Raw genomic sequence first — 17,162 nt, 5'->3', positions numbered from 1 at the left:
TTTTTTCCTAGCTTGAGTTCATCCTGACTCTAAGAACCATGTAGAGCAGTGCTCTTCAACCTTTTTACACCTATGGACCGGCAGAAATATTTTGTGGACCGACATCAGTCCGCAAACCGGCAGTTGAAGAACACTGGGCTAAGTCGTGGGCCAGACCCTGCCCATCTCTACCCCAGACCCTGCCCCCATAGTCCTAATTGTAACACTATTTTTTCCATTCATTTTTCATATATATTCACAATATAATCTTATTAACAATGCATTGATCACACCGTGGATCAGCAGTTGAAGAACACAGTTTTGGGCCTGATGCACATGCCGGATCTGTGGACCGGCAGAAAATTTCTGTGGACCGGCACCGGTCCATGGACCAGTGGTTGAAAAACACTGATGTAGAGAATAGCTCTCAGCAATGACTTTTTAAGCACCAGTTATTAATCCAGTCCTTTATATGTAACACAGAGGGTTATTTTTGATAGGATGTTTAAGTCCAACTTTGGACATTTCCTGGAAAACATCAAAAGTTGGAAATACAAGAACAGCTATTTTTGAAAGCTGGACTGCTAGACATCCAAATTTGTTTTTTAATTCATGTCCTTGACATCTAAGTCACCAGGATGACCAAATTTATTCCTCATTTTTTAGCACAAAAGCATCCAAGTTGGAAACTTCCAAATTTACATTATTTGGACATGAGAGGGGCTACCATTGTAATGGACTGGCCACTCACAAATTCCAACAGAGAATTGAGGCTTCTTAGAAGGAACTACTATGAACTTTACATAAAGGTTGCCACATATACATCTCACCATAACACCCTTATAATTTATGGTGAGCCCACTAAACTCTCCTCAAATCTACTTGTCTACCAGCCCTTTTAGCTGCAGATGGTACCTATTTGGCAGTAGTATAGTAGAATTTTGGTGGTTTTTGGTGGCCTCACAGCTTCCACCAAAAATGTACTAATTAAAGTTATTTATGATCCTGGTTCTTTCTCTCTATGGTTCACTATCCCACCCACTTAGCTATTTAAGATCTGTGGGTGATGCTTTACTAGGCTTTCCCATACCAGGTGTTGCTGTTCTAGACACGGATATGTACTGATTCATTTTAGCATATTTGGGGTTTTTGAAGCAGATAGTGATCACTGGTGGAGGGTAGGGGAACACTAATTAATTCCTCCAGTGCTCATCTGGTCAATTTGGGTATGTTTTTGGCACTTAGATGATTTTCAAATTGGTCTAGTTGAAAACATCTAATTTCCATCTAGGACACCCTGGAAAAGGTTTGATTATTAGGTGCAGGATATCCTGGTCTAAGCCCACCCATATCCTACCCATAATATGCCTCCCAACATGCTCATTTCTACTCTGAATGCACAGTGACCACTTGGATGTTTTGATTAGTAAGATGTCCAAATGCCAATTTTTATCAGTTTTTGGATATCTATGTTTTTGGTTTTGTCCCTAATAGCAACATATTAGATGACTGCAGAAAAAAATGGTCTATCCAGTCTGCCCAACAGTTAAATTCATATTAATTCATGATTAAACCAACAATGAATGTGATATAAAATGTTTGACCCACATCTTTCTTTGCTATTTATGGGATAAATACCATAGAAATCCATGAGGCACTGTTTTTACCTTCCAACCACTGGAGCTGAAATCAAAGCCATCTTCAGCCCATTTATACAATCTGTATCATAAAAACAACCCAATTATGAGGTTCAAAAATCAAGATTTTGATGTTTATGGAAGAAAAAATAACTGCCATTTGGTGCCACTTTCAAGTGATTTTTCTGTTTTAAATACAAGTGCAATGGCATGGTCTGTGCTCTTACAGTCCCAACTTTCTATAGATCTGTCATGAAGATGGAAGAATTAATTGAAAAGATAATATATATATATATTTTTCTTTGTGCCTTCCTTCTCCCCATTCATTGGCTAGTTACATTATTTACTGGATTTTTATAATGTATACTGAACTTCTAGAATGGAATCAGAGAAGTTTATATGGCTGTTATAAAATAATTTTCCTAAGCTGCTTCAGGGAGTTTGTCTATACATTAAGGTTGAGCTCATCTGTCAATGAGAGGAGATAGAGAGTGCTTAACCTCCAGAAATGGCTTTAAAATTAGTTCTCCTTATAGTTATAAACAAATATTTATGTATGCTTGAAATTACCTGTTTAACTTGGCACTACTTAAAATTTACCCCTCACTTCTTAGCTCCATCGTTATCTGAGGAACCTCCATTTTAAGAATGGTCTAGGGGAAGAGATGTACTTGGATGAACATGAAGACCTCGCCTCTGGATACAATATTTTGAATTTTTACATTCATCAAGATAGAACATTGAAATTTAAAGTTGTTGGACATTATAACCCTTATGCTCCCCCAAGGCAGGATTTTGCCATTGATGAGAAGGCCATCATGTGGGAGAGTTCATTCACCCAGGTCAGATTTAAGTGATGAGAGGTGCTGATCTAAATAGGCTTCATGAAACTTGTCATAAAAGGGACAAAAGAATGGTATATTTTGGCTTTATTGGTAAAATCTAGCTTCCAGATGCTGTAAATGTAATTTAAATTAGAGTGCTGATCCCAGGTGTGTACATATAGTAATTAGTCAATTGGGATTAATTGATACTAATTAGCTCTTACCGGCATGTCTGTCTACTTACTTGGAACAAACTCCTGGCTCATTTGAAATAGAAAGATAGGGGATGGGGCTTGATATACTGCTTTTTCTCTGTGTCTCCAAAGTGTTTTACATGTTTTAGACAGGTACCTAATTTGGTGAATGAAGTATTAAACAGCTTTCCCAGAGTCACAAGGAGATGCTGTGGGAATTGAACTCACAACTTCAGGGTGCTGAGGCACCTGCTTGAACCACTTGACTACTTAGAAATGAGATGGTGTTCTTTTTCAGGAAGCAAGTGGGATGTGAGAGGGGCATCTTGCTGTTTTTTTTAATTTGTTGACTGTTCTTCCTTTTTTAATAGGCTGTTTTCTTGCACAGTTTTTGTTTTTAATGTGATGTATTATGAATGTTCAATTATTGATTACTATAACCTATCCTTAGTTTAGTGAGCTCTAAATATTATTATATAACTTAATTAGTTTTTTTATAAATTTATCTCCATGAACATAGTCCCATCTGATCTGAGGCTGGTCTAATCTGTCTATGCACTGACAAAAATCAACACTTTTGAGGTATTTTAAAAAGTACCTTCCTAAGCATGAAATATGCTGTTACACATGACAACAACTTAGAAATAAATAAAAGGAACATTCCATTTCAGAAACAACTGTCCAGTATTAAATGAAGTTACATATCATGTTTTCTCAATCCTCAGACACCTCCACAGTTCAGATGCAGTCCAAGTTGCCATCCTGGTTACAGGAAATTAACCAGGGAAGGAGAGCCCGTCTGCTGCTATGACTGTATTCCGTGTGCAGATGGAGAGATCTCCAACCAAACTGGTGGGTGATATCATGGAAAACATGGGATATAAACAAATATAGGGTGTCTATTATGGTTCCTATTCTTGAAATTAAGGAGGGATGTAGATCTCAAAATAGTGTAATTCTGTTTCAAGTTTAATTAAAATTGTATATACCGCTTAACAGATATCTAAACTGTGTACATAATAATAACAATTTAAATAAATATGGGGTATCAAGTACAAACTCACAGACAAAGCCATTTAATTTCATATATTTGATAAGGTGTGGGAAATGCAATCATTGATAAGAAAGAGATACAAAAAAGGGAGAACACTTGATAAATGACTATATCAAATTTTAATAAAAACTTGAAACACAGGCTGGGTGGGACTATTTTTTTTCTTTATAGAATGGGGAAAACACTTGATAAGATTCCTCTCTTCCCACCAGCTAGCCAAGCAGTCATGGTGATAATTTAGGAACTGTCCTTTGTCTCTTTAAAAACAAAACACCTAGGATACTAGATGGAGAGGGCATAGGATGAAGCTAAGTGATGATAGTCTCAGGAGTAATTTAAGAAAATGCTTATTTATAGTAAGGGTGGTAGATATGTGAAATGGCCTCCCAGTGGAAGTGGTGGAGATGAAGACTGTATCTGAATTCAAGACAGCATGCATCAATCTTGTCTTATAAAAATTATTTAGAGCCGGATCCAAGATGGCGGATTAACTATTTGGCTGAGTTGGTTCGCGTTAGAGAGCTTACCTAATTTACTTTTTTTGCTTTAATTACCTTTAACATGCTGAAGCGGAGAGGGCGTAGTGCCGCTGGAGCCTCACGGCGTTCGGGCCCGGCCTGTCTCAGCAACATAGATGAGCTCCTGCGTCGAATGCAGGACATCACTGGAGCGTCAGAGCGCCCGCTGGAGACATGCCAGGGTAAAACGGAGCCGTTCTCCTTGGGCCCTGAAACCACCCTGAGCCCTGACGCTGGAGTGCCTCCCCCTCCTCCCTGGATTGCCAGCTCCCCGTGGGTGGAGGAGCCATCGGGTGTCGGTGTTGGACTCTTCCCAGAGGCTGATGGGAACTTGGAGGGAAGCATGGAGTCAGAATCCCTGTATTCACAGGGTATTTCTTTACCTTCTGGGGACTTACCAACACTACAGTTTGCCTGTGAGCAGGAGAGCTGCAGCCAAGAGGAAACTACAGTTGGTGAGAACATTGATTTTTCTTTGAAAAAAAACTTTCCTTTATATTAAAGAAACCCAAAGAGGTAACTCTTGAAGCTATTTGGGATCTTGTGGCGGATTTGGCTAAAACAATAAATCCTCAGCTCTCTCAGTTAGAGCATAAAATTAATACTCAAGAAAGTGAAATTAAGAATATAAAAGTTGATTTACAGGACTTGAAAAATTCAACATTAAATTCTTCCCAAGAAATGAAAGTTTCTAAACAAATTTCAGAAACACTGGTGAGAGACAATATCAATTTAAGAAGAAAATTGGAGTCTTTAGAAAATTTTTCCCTTAGCAATAACCTCAGACTAATTAACTTTCCTAGAGTTGCGGCAGTAACTCCGAGAGACATGTTGAAACGTTACATGATGGAGGTGTTGTTAATTACTGAAGAACTATTACCGCCATTCACCCAAGTGTATTATTTACCCATTAAAAGGGAAGAAAAATTAAAAGATGAAGATCAACAATTGCTTAATATTTCTACATTGTTGGAACTTTCAGATAAGGAAGTCGCAAAGTCGGCAACACTTCTTCTTATAGTTGCCTTAGCACCGGATAAAAACTGGCTATTAAAAATAAACAGAAAGATCCAAGATGGCTGCGGTTGTGGTTTACTGAGCAACTGCCCGCAAACCTTACCTTAGGAAATTCTTTTTCTAGCGATTTTTCGCCGTAGACCTTTGACCATGCCAAAGAGGAGAGGAAAGGGAGCCTTTTCGGCCTCGCGGCGTCCCGGTATAGCCTCCTCTGGCAATATTGAGGAGTTGCTGAGACGGATGCAGGGCGCCATTGGAACGTAGGTGTCGCCCCCGGCTGAGACACTCCCTAGCAATGGACTGGAGGCGTCTCTTCGGGCTCATGAGATCTCGCTGAGCCCCGACGTTAGAATCCCTCCTCCCAACCCTCGTGCTGCCAGTTCCCCGGGAGTGGAGAGGCAGCCGGAAGTCGGCATGAGCTCCCACCCAGAGGCTGCAGGGAATGGCGAGATGAACACTGACTCAGGCTCGCACGGATTGCAGCAGAGCCTGAGTGCACATGAGGACACTACAACGCTGGGGCCAACCCTGACACAGGAGGAACGGAGAGGAGAGGATCCTTTGGCTGGTGAGCCTAATTTCTTACTATCAAACTTGCAGACTTTTAATATTGTAAAGCCCCAAGAAGTTACATTGGAGGCTTTGTGAGATTTGACTGCTAATTTGGTTAGAACAGTAAATACTAATCATCTTCAAATTGAGGGGAAAATAAAAACTCAAGAGAAAGAAGTTTTTCAGATAAAACAGGACCTGGGAGAATCAAAACTAGATATCCAGAGTATTAAAGATCAACTTAAATCTTCCAAGTTGCTTCAGGATACTTTAATAAAGGACAATATAAATCTAAGAAGGAAGATAGAGACATTTGAAAATTTCTCTAGGAATAATAATTTAAGATTGATTAACTTTCCACGAGTTTCGACAGTGACTCCAAGAGAAATGTTAAAGCAGTATTTGCTGGAGATATTAGAAGTATCGGAAGACTCATTACCTCCTTTCACCCAGGTCTATTATCTACCTAATAAAAATCAGGATCTTCAAGAAAAAACTCAGGGACCAATTGATGTATCTGCTTTACTTGAACTATCTGATAAAGAAGTCGCAATACCTGCTACATTGATTGTGACCTTGGCTATTACGTTGGATAAAAATTGGCTCTTGAGACTATTCTTCAAAAATAAAGAGAAAAAGATTCTTGATTTAAAGATACAAATGTTCCCAGATTTGGCAAGAGACACACAAAGACGCAGAAAGGAGTTTCTATTATTAAAACCTGGAGTTTTGGCTCTTGGGGGAACTTTTTATCTTCGTCATCCCTGCAAATGTATAGTTCAATATAATTCTCAGAAATATGTTTTCTTTGAGCCAAACCAGTTGACGGCCCTCCCCTCCTTGTCCCGCCTGGAGAAAGGGAAAGAATGAGGGCTTCAAGATTTTAGGCGCCTGAATATCAGTTAACCACGTACCAATTATCTTTAATAAATATTTCTTTGTTAATAATCTGTTTATTCTACATCATGGATCATATGGTGGACTTGAGAGATTACACAATATTCAGTTTCTATGTAAAATTATGAGGTTTTTTTTCTTGTTCTCTTGTTGTAATCACTTTCTGTACAAGATTTATCTTGATTTGTTAATTTGAAATTTATAAATAAATTTAAAAAAAAATAAAATAAACAGAAAAATTTTCTAGGGTATAAAATACAAATGTATTTAGACCTGTCACGAGATACACAAAAACGTCGATGTGAATTTTGTTGTTAAAAGCCAGGTGTTATAGCTCTTGGGGCGACTTATTTTCTTTGTCACCCATGTAAATGTGTGATTGTGTATCAAATGAAAAAATATGTTTTCTTTGATCCTAGCCAACTGACAACCTTCTTGTCAGCGGCTCGACTGAAAATAGGAAGATGAATATGAAGCACTCTTAGTTTAGATTGATTGATTTCCTGTCTCAGCCAAAATAATTGTTAATTTTTACTTCCATTTTCTTTGTTATACTTCACTGATTCTACATTTTGGATCTATATTGAGGACTTGAGTTAAAGTTAAGATAAATTTGGTTATTAGATTATAATTTGATTTGATTTGTAATTTATTTCTTGTTTAACTTTATCTTTCTGTAGAAGTGGACACTTGATATGTTATTGAAAAATGATAAATAAATAATAATAAAAAAAAATTATTTAGAGCCACACCATCACCAAAAATTTTTTAAACACTCACCTTCTGTATTTGTAGCTGAAGGAAAACTTACATTCAGATTTTGTAGACATTGTAGGTATTGTATATCACTTTGGAATAGTGTGGTTTTTATACATTTTTTAATATGTTAAAAAAAATAAATAAATGAAACTTGTCCCAAGATGGCTTATAATCTAAAGATTTTCTCCCATTGCTTCCAAGCGCTGTAACTCTTTTTTTTTCCAATAAATTTGCAGTCATGATATACAAGTGGGCAGCTAAACACTCAGACAGAGGAGGCAGTAGTTCAGATAAATAAACACTAGCCACTCTTAAATTAATAAATTATTTAAGAGGACCTGGCCAGGACTAAATGTGGTTTGAAAATCAAATGACATGTTACAAATATTTAAAAGTTGAAATGAGTAAGAAGACTTGGTTGTAAAGTGCATATATAAATTTATTGCACTTACCCAATAAAAGTCCTCTACTAAACAATTTGAAACTGCGGGGAAGTTAAGATGGTGGCGGTGTGTGAGCTGTGAGTGAGACGCAGTTAAGAGCCGACAACTTCTGGACTTCCTCATTCTCCCTGGACAGGGATCTTACAACCACACATGAAGGTGACGTCCCCGTGACGGAGCTGACCCAGCAGTCTAAAAGCTGCAAAGCTAAAGAGCTTTGCGCATGTGCCAGCCCTCCCGCCCTAAAGTATCCCACCTGGCCCCTATATAAGCACACCCCCAACCGGCAAACCCAGTTTTAAAAGTTTCCGCGATCTATCCGACTCGGTAGTCTGAACGGTGTCAGCCGTTTTTATATCGCTTCAACTCTTAATTAATCAACATTTCACTACACGATTTCGACTTGGCAGCGCTCTGGTTCAGCATGTCAGAAAAAGCCAAACCTGGTTTCAAAAGCTGCTCCACGTGCTCTTCGAAGATGTCGGCGACTAACCAGCACGCCTCGTGCATCCGATGTCTGGGCCCCCACCACCGGACTTCTTCTTGCGCTCACTGCGCTAAATTAAACAAGCGCTCGCTCAAAATCTGAGCGCTTAAACTTAAGGAATTCGAGCTCCCTAACACGGCCTCCGCTCTCCCCTCCGCCTGCCAGCAAGGGGCATCGGAGCCGCAGGGACCGCCTCCCAAGGTGCCGAAGCTGGTGATTCGCAAACCAGCTCAGGCACCAGCGTCTCCTGCGTGTGTCTCGTCGGGACCGATGACGTCACACGCAGGGACGCTGCCTATTGGCTCCCTTGCTCCTCCACTGCCTATTGGCCCAGTGACTGCTCCCACTGGCCAATCCCGGCAGGATCGCTCCCTCGCGGTCCCACCCTCTGCACCAACTGACTCCAGCCGTCGGCACTGTGCTCCTTTTACTAAAGAGCCTGCAGCCCAGCGTTCTGCCTCCCCAGACCGGCATCTGCACTCTGCTTCAGCCAGCCCACCCAGGGCTGAAGAGGAAATCTAAACACCTTCTTTCCTCTAGTTCCTCCTCTTCCTCGGGCTCTCCTCCTACACTGTCTGCTGCGGCTGCTGCTGCTCCAGCCCAGGATCATCCCCAGCTCTCCCATCAGTCTCAGCCTCTGATGCAACCTGCACTTTTTCAACTTTTCCAGCAGTTCCAGCTTTTTCAGCAACAGCAACTGCTTTCTGCATCTCCTCCGCTACTCTCCGCTCAGCATATTGAACAGGGCACTCAGCTTACATCCTCACCTCATCTGGTCCAGCATGATGCCCATCTCTCTGACTCTGTCTCCACTACCTCTTCTATGGTGGCAGAGCTGGAATCCTACTATGCTTCCTCCTCGCGCTCACCCTTGCCTGATCTGCACACGGATCCCCTGCTCTCTTCTCTGGCTCATGACGACACTCCATCTGAGCGGGATAGGGCATCGCCCCCGGAAGACACCTCCTACCCATGCTTCCTATCCAAGATGGCATCCTCTTTACAATTGACCACCACGGCCCAGCCGGACCCCCGGGAACAGAGACTTCAGGTCCTTAAGTATCTTCACATTCCAAAAGAAGTGGTCTCTTTGCCCCTTCATGCTACTCTGGCTGATTCTCAGAAAGCTATCTGGAACACTCCCTACTCGTCCCGGGTCACGAAACGCAGTTTGGAACATAAATACAAGGTTCAGGATGTGGCGGGGTTTGGCAAAACTCAACTCCCTCTCCAATCCCTGGTGGTCCGCTCTGCCTTGCGGAAATCCAAATCCTCCAAAGACTTTGCATCTACTCCACCTGTCCGCGAGATGCGCATCATGGACTCCATGGGTAAACGAGCTTACCAAAACTCCATGCTGTCTGGGCGAATTGCCATCCATCAGTTCTTCTACACCCAATACCTCTATTCTAACATGGAGGATATGAGAAAACTGGTCGAGACCTTACCGGTGCCCACGCAGAAGGCTTTTAATGCCGTCCTCTCCAACTTCGAAGAATGCTCCAAGAACCTTATCCGGGCAGCTGATGATGCCTTTGATACCGCCATGAGGGGAGCGGCTACAGGCATTTCCACCCGCAGGCTGGCATGGTTGCAATGCTCTAAACTGGGGGTGGACATCCATGCAAAGGTGGCGGATGCTCCTTGTCTCGGAGACAGCTTGTTTGGCGACAAGGTTAAGGATCTTATTGAGGGGCTTAAAGAGGATTGCACCACGCTGGATGCTCTGGAGGAGGATACCGCGCATCACTCCAAACAACCCTTTAAGAAGCAGCTACCTTCCCAACGGCATTTCAATCCCAGGAAGTCGTTTTCTTCTGCCAGACAGTTTGCTCCATATCCGCAAAAGCAGTTTCAGCCCTATCGACAGCAATCCTCCAACAGAGCCCCACGAGACCGTCGCTCTCCTAAACCCGCTTAACCTGCGGGCCAGAAGCCCCAATCCTCTTTTTGACAACCCTCCCCTTCCCGCTGTTCCAGTGGGAGGTCGGTTGAGGTTTTTTCTCCAGACCTGGCAAGATATAACCACAGACACCTGGGTCTTGCGCATCATTCAACATGGTTACCGCCTTCGTTTCCTGGCTCCTCCTCCTTGGTGCCCCCCTTCCCACCTGCCACTTCAACCATCTCACCTGCTTCCTTTGCAACAGGAGTTATCTCAATTGCTGGACATTCGGGCCGTAGAGCCGGTTCCCGAACAACAGTGGGGCCAGGGGTTTTATTCCCGATACTTCCTCATTCCAAAGAAGACAGGAGGCGTTCGCCTGATTTTGGACCTACGGAACCTAAACAAATTCATATTGAAGGAGAAGTTCCGCATGCTCTCGATCTCAGCCATTGCTCCACTGCTCCAAGTCGACGCTTGGCTCACGTCCATAGACCTTCAGGATGCCTATCTGCATATTCCCATCCATCCCTCTCACAGATAGTATCTTCGTTTTGTGTTTCAGAACCTTCACTACCAATACATGGTTCTCCCTTTTGGCCTCTCGTCAGCACCAAGGGTCTTTTCAAAGTGTGTCATCCCCATAGTAGCGCATCTGCGCAAGCAGGGCCTGTCCATCTTCCCCTACCTGGACGACTGGCTCATTTCGGCTCTGACGCCCTGCCTCACCCACCACGCTTTGAGCCAAACCATCAACCTCCTTCTACAGTTGGGATTTCTCCTCAATTTTCCAAAGTCCCATCTCCTCCCATCTCAATCGCTGCAATTCATCGGGGCAACTTTTCAGACTCAGCAGGCTATGGTTTTCCTCCCGTCACTGCGAGCACAAGTCATCCAACAGCTGATGTCCCCCTGGTACCCAGGGCTCTGGGTCACAGCCAGGGACGTTCTCACCTTGCTAGGGCACATGGCGGCCACAGTGCAAGTGCTGCAGTTTGCTCGCCTGAAGATGAGACCTATCCAATGGTTACTCAAAACCCATTGGAACCAGTTCCTTCAGTCTCTTTCCACGCAAATACAATTAACGCCCCAAGTGTTTCAGGACTTGCAATGGTGGTTTCACCCCTCTCTCACGGGCTTCCATTTCATCCTCCTCAGCCTACTGTCACCATCACAACGGATGCCTCCAAGAAAGGCTGGGGTGCTCATCTCCTCTCTTGGTCCACGCAGGGCACCTGGTCCCCAGCATTAGCTCGCTGCAGCATCAACTTCCTGGAACTGCATGCCATCCATCTCGCTCTGCAGGTGTTCCAACACCACTTGCACAGTCAGATCATCCGAATCCGCACCGACAACCAGGTTGCCATGTTCTATGTGAACAAACAGGGGGGGATGGGCTCCTCTCGCCTATCCCGCGAAGCAGTCTCCATTTGGAACCTCGCTCTCCAGCTCCACTCCACCCTGCAGGCCTTCCGGGCACGGACCACCAGCTCGCAGACAGACTCAGCAGGCAACTCAGTCCTCACGAATGGTCGCTTCAGAGCACAGTTACGCGAAAAATTTTTGCACAATGGGGCACTCCTCACGTCGACCTCTTTGCATCCCAGACAAACGCCAAATGTCCCAGATTTTGCTCCAGGTACAGCGAACCAACCTGTCTGGCAGACGATGCGTTCCTCCTCCACTGGTCTCAGCATCTCCTCTATGCGTTTCCTCCGATTCCTCTGATTGGAAAAGTCCTTCAAAAGGCCATCGCCTCCCTGATCCTCATCACACTGTATTGGCTGCGACAAGCCTGGTTCCCCGTCCTCCTCAACCGGGCTTCTCAGGCTCCTTGGATTCTCCCGCAGTTCCCGGATCTTCTCACACAACACAACGGTCAGCTGCTACACCCCAATCTTCTGTCTCTCAAATTGACAGCCTGGCTCCTGCTCCCACGCTGACTGGGGACTCTGCCTTCCCTCCGGAGGTCCTACACATCCTTCTTGCCTCCAGAGCTCCTGCGACTCAACGCTCCTACTCCGCCAAGTGGACCCGTTTCCAGCGCTGGTGCTCCACACGTCGTGTTCACCCCAGCACCTCGCCCTTGGCTCAGGTCCTCCGCTACCTTGCCTCTTTGCAGGTCTGCGGATTATCCTACACCTCCATTCACCTTCATCTGGGGGCCATCTCAGTGTACCATGACCCCGTGGACGCGGTCTCTCTGGTACGCCATCCTGTGGTCAAGCGCTTCTTCAAAGGACTTCTTCATCTGCATCCTCCCCTCTGACCTCCTGTGCCGGTCTGGGATCTCAACCTTGTGCTGCAGGCTCTCATGGCTCCCCCATTTGAACCTCTCTCTGTTATACCACTCAAATTTCTTACCTGGAAGACTCTATTCCTGGTAGCTATTACCTCGGCTCGCCGCATTGGAGAACTCCATGCCTTGGTATCCTATAGTCCCTATACCCAATTTCTTCATGCCTAAGTTCCTGCCCAAGGTGGTGTCGGCCTTCCATTTGAACCAATCCATTGTGCTGCCTACTTTTCATCCACCCCCTCACCCTTCGCCGGAGGCCGAACGACTCCACACACTGGACTGTGCCAGAGCTCTCCGCATCTATTTGCACAGAACTGTGACTCCTCAGCTCCCGACTCAGTTGTTCCTCTCCATCCGTCCATCTTCCTCTCCTAGACCAGTTTCGAAGTTGACATTGTCCTCTTGGATTACCCAGCTCATTGCGTACTGTTACGCCTCCGCCTCCAGTCCTGCTCTTCAGGAGATCCCTCCGCATGTCACGGCTCATGACCTCCGAGCTATGGCTACCACCTGGGCTAACCTTCACCTCGCTCCTCTCCAAGAGATCTGTCGAGCGGCTACCTGGTCCAGGATTCATACATTTGCCAAGCACTACTGCCTTGATGTGGAATCCGGCGCAGATGCATCACTGGGTTCTACGGTCCTGCAAGCGGCTTTATGAGGCGTCAACTTCCCTCCTCCTCTCCGTCTCAGGTAACAGATCTTTATTATTATTATAATAGCATGTTGTTATTCTGTTACCTTCAGCTCGGGAGGCACCTTCATGTGTGGCTGTAAGATCCCTGTCCAGGGAGAAATAGAAGTTGCTTACCTGTAACGGTAGTTCTCCTTGGACAGATGGATCTTACAGCCACACAATCCCGCCCAGCCTCCCCTATTGTTTCCGCCAGCTTTGTACCTAACTGGGTTTGCCGGTTGGGGGTGTGCTTATATAGGGGCCAGGTGGGATACTTTAGGGCGGGAGGGCTGGCACATGCGCAAAGCTCTTTAGCTTTGCAGCTTTTAGACTGCCGGGTCGGCTCGGTCACGGGGACGTCACCTTCATGTGTGGCTGTAAGATCCATCTGTCCAAGGAGAACTACCGTTACAGGTAAGCAACTTCTATTTACCTGTTATAGAGAATCTTTTCAGCATTTCCTGCTATGCCGCATACGAAGAGGAAGGCACTAACATCTACCCCAGTCGATCGTTTCTTCCCAGCTCTAATGACGACGACGCAAGCATCCGGAGGTTTGGATATCCCGGTGTTGAACATAGGCTTGGGAGAGCCTATTGCCCTTTCAGATCTTGAAACACCTCTCTCACCTCCACCCTCCCTTAATCTTCCGTGTCCAGCTAAAACCGGGGCACTGGGACAGGAGAGCCATGATCCAGGAAGTGGATACACGGGGTCTCCCAGCGAGGGCACAGTATCAACAGAAGAACAGCTGATGCCTACAATCAAGAGAACTGAGAAAGTAACAGCTCCCACAGAGGCGTCCCTGAACGATATCTGGTGGCTGCTACAATGGATAGAGACTAAAATGACCAAGACCACAGAGGAGGTAACTAATATCACAACTAAATTAGATACCTAAACTGTGGATTCAATGAAAATGGAGTTTTCTGACCAAGCCAGGCAAATACAGGAAGAAATAACACATTTACAAAAGTTTGAAGCAGCTACAATTAAAGATAACACCCTGATTCATAGAAAACTTGAACAGATAGAAAATTATAATCGTCGGTTAAATCTTCGTTTCCTGAATTTTCCTTTAGCTCCAGGTGTTTTACCTATTGATTATCTTAAAAGGTATCTATCTGAGAATTTAAAAATTTCCCTAAATAATATACCTCTAATTAATAAAATATATTACCTGCCAAATAGAAAAGATGTACAAAAAGATTTAGGGAAAAAGAATGGTCTAGGGACTCAGATTGATTTTGATAATGTGTTTTTACTTCTTGAACAAACTTTAACAGCTGACACGGAAAGAGCGACTCTCTTGGTGTCCTTCGTTTTTGAACAAGACGCTAATATGATCTTGAAATTATATTTTAAGAACTCTCAGAAATTATTTGTAGGCTAGAAAGTATGGATATATCCTGATGTTTCCAAAACTACTTAGGAACGAAGAAAGGATTTCCTCTCTCAGCATCAAGAGACAATTAAATTAGGTGCTACATTTCTTCTTGCTTATCCCTGAAAGTGTCTGGATAGGTACTTGGGTGTCAAATATACATTTTATTCTCCAGAACATTTGAAGCAGTTTCGAGATATTAAGAAAATCAACAAGTTGATTCACACTAAGCCTTGCAGCAAACGATATGTAATTAATTTCTCCCTTAATATGTTTAACTACTCTTATTGAAATTGTGGTCTAAGAAAGGGGATTAAGTTTTGGTTATATTGTAAGAATTTTTTTTCCTTTAAAATATTTTCCTTCTCTGTGTTTCATGCAGCAAGATATTCTTGTGAATTTTATTTGAAAATTATAAAGAAATAAAGAAAAAAAATAAAACCAATTTGAAACTGGATCCAGTTACTAATCTACTGAAAAGTATTACAAGAGTTTCTTACAACTTCAAAATTCTCAATAAATTACCAATAGGAAATATGCTTATTTTGTGTAAAAATAGTTAATTAGATAAGTGTCCAAACCCTTAAGGTACGTATTTAATGTTGGTAAGTGTAAGTATCTCAGAAGGTCTTATGGTCTCTTTTACAAAGCCGTGTGGCAACAGCCCCAAAACCCTTTAAATCTCTATGGGTTTCGGGGCTGTTAGCGCAGCGCAGCCGCTAGCGTGGCTTTGTAAAAGAGGCCATTTTTTTTCTTCTTTAAGAAAGATATATTAGTTTTCTTTGTCCACTTATCTTTCTTCATGCCTCTTTGGTTCTTCAATCTTCTGTACTATTCTTCTCCCTAAACCTTATCTTAATTAAAATAAATGGAAAAACAATATCTCCCTCAGTGAGTGTGTTGAGTAAGGAACCTGGCAGTCAGAAAGCCTAAACTGTGCAAATCTTGCTTAGCAAATGAATATAATTATTTTCTATATCTAAAAGTCCCAACTATACTAGAACATATCTTCCCTTTTCTCACTACTGGAGAGGTTTGGAATTCTGCAGTGCTGCTGACTTCAATTTCTCTGGAACCCACATACAGGCACTCACACTTGCATACACTTTAATAGAGAAATATGAATAAAACACTTCTTTCTTTTTCCTGTTTAAAATCTCAAGGCAACAATACTATTTTTAACCCCTGAGAGAATATTTTCTCCTTCCATCTACAGTGCAGCTGTTATATTCTCAGGAACTTTTAAGGTTCTTTTCAAACAGATCTACAGTTAAATACTGACTTTTATAATTTCTCAGTCTTGAACTGAACCTTTAATAAGTTAAATCTCTATTCAGCAACAATAAACTGCTCTTTCACTCTTTACATCTAAGTTGCTGCTATTAGAACCTTTTCTCCTAATTTTAGTCCACCATCTGAGAGAAGTAGATAATAGCATTAAAATTAAACAAGTGGAGGTGCATAATCGAAAGTCACAAGTTGTCCAAAGTAAAAAAAACAGTCTAGGACACATTTTAGAAAAATATGTCCAAAATGTATTTTGTTTTGAAAATTATCTAACTATAGATCTTGGATGACATTTGAACCCATATCTGAACCCCAGATCTCTAAACTCTGCCTCAGACTGAAATCCTGCAAATGCATCTTAGATCCTTTCCCATCCCACCTTTATGAAAACATTCCTGCACAGGCCATCTCCTCCCTTACAAGACTCATTAACTCTGCTCTACTATCAGGCTTGTTCTCCACAAAAATGGGCCACATTGCCTTGTCACCTATTCTGAAAAAAGCCGATCTCGACCCCTCCCTACCATCAAACTACCGTCCCATAGCAAATATCCCTCTACTTACCAAACTTCTAGAAACCATAGTTGCTACCCAGCTCTCCTCCTATCTCGAGAGATTCTCCATTCTTCACCCCTACCAACATGGCTTCAGACCCTGCTTTAGCACTGAATCCCTCCTAGTTTCCCTAATTTCAAAGGTACAACTACACTCACGTAACAAATTCGCTGTCCTACTACAATTCGATCTTTCCGCTGCTTTTGATGTCGTCCATCACGACATACTACTTTACCAACTTTCCGAGATTGGAATCGACTCCACCGTCCTAATGTGGTTCTCAAACTTCTTACGCTCCCGTTCCTACACAGTCAACACAAATGGCACCATGTCCACTCCTTGGACTCCATCTTGCGGTATCCCTCAAGGATCACCCCTTTCCCCTATTCTCTTTAACATCTACATGTCCTCCTGGAAATTCTTTCAACTATCCCCCCTGGAAACAATCTACACTTATGCAGATGACATCCTTGTCCTCCTTGAGACTGACCAGAACCTCACCAACCTCCACGAAAACATTACAGCTTGCATAATGAGACTCCGTGCCTGGTCCCTCTCGGTACAGATGAAACTAAACGAATCTAAAACAAAACTACTCTGGCTTGGCCCAAAATTCGAACACCTGCCCACACTTTTCACACTACCCACAGGTGAAACACTACAGCTCGAGTTCTCATGCAAAGTCCTTGATATCTCTATCGATTCCTCTCTCTCC

General features: G+C 43.2%; 1 pseudogene; it reads left to right on the top strand.

Moving 5' to 3' along the window:
* LOC117346141 overlaps positions 1-17,162 on the top strand; it is a 60,505-nt pseudogene that overhangs the window by 27,641 nt on the left and 15,702 nt on the right.

This window comes from Geotrypetes seraphini, chromosome 12 (assembly GCF_902459505.1).
Source record: "Geotrypetes seraphini chromosome 12, aGeoSer1.1, whole genome shotgun sequence".
Lineage (NCBI taxonomy): Eukaryota > Metazoa > Chordata > Amphibia > Gymnophiona > Dermophiidae > Geotrypetes > Geotrypetes seraphini.
This window is presented reverse-complemented; position numbering and strand designations above follow the sequence as displayed.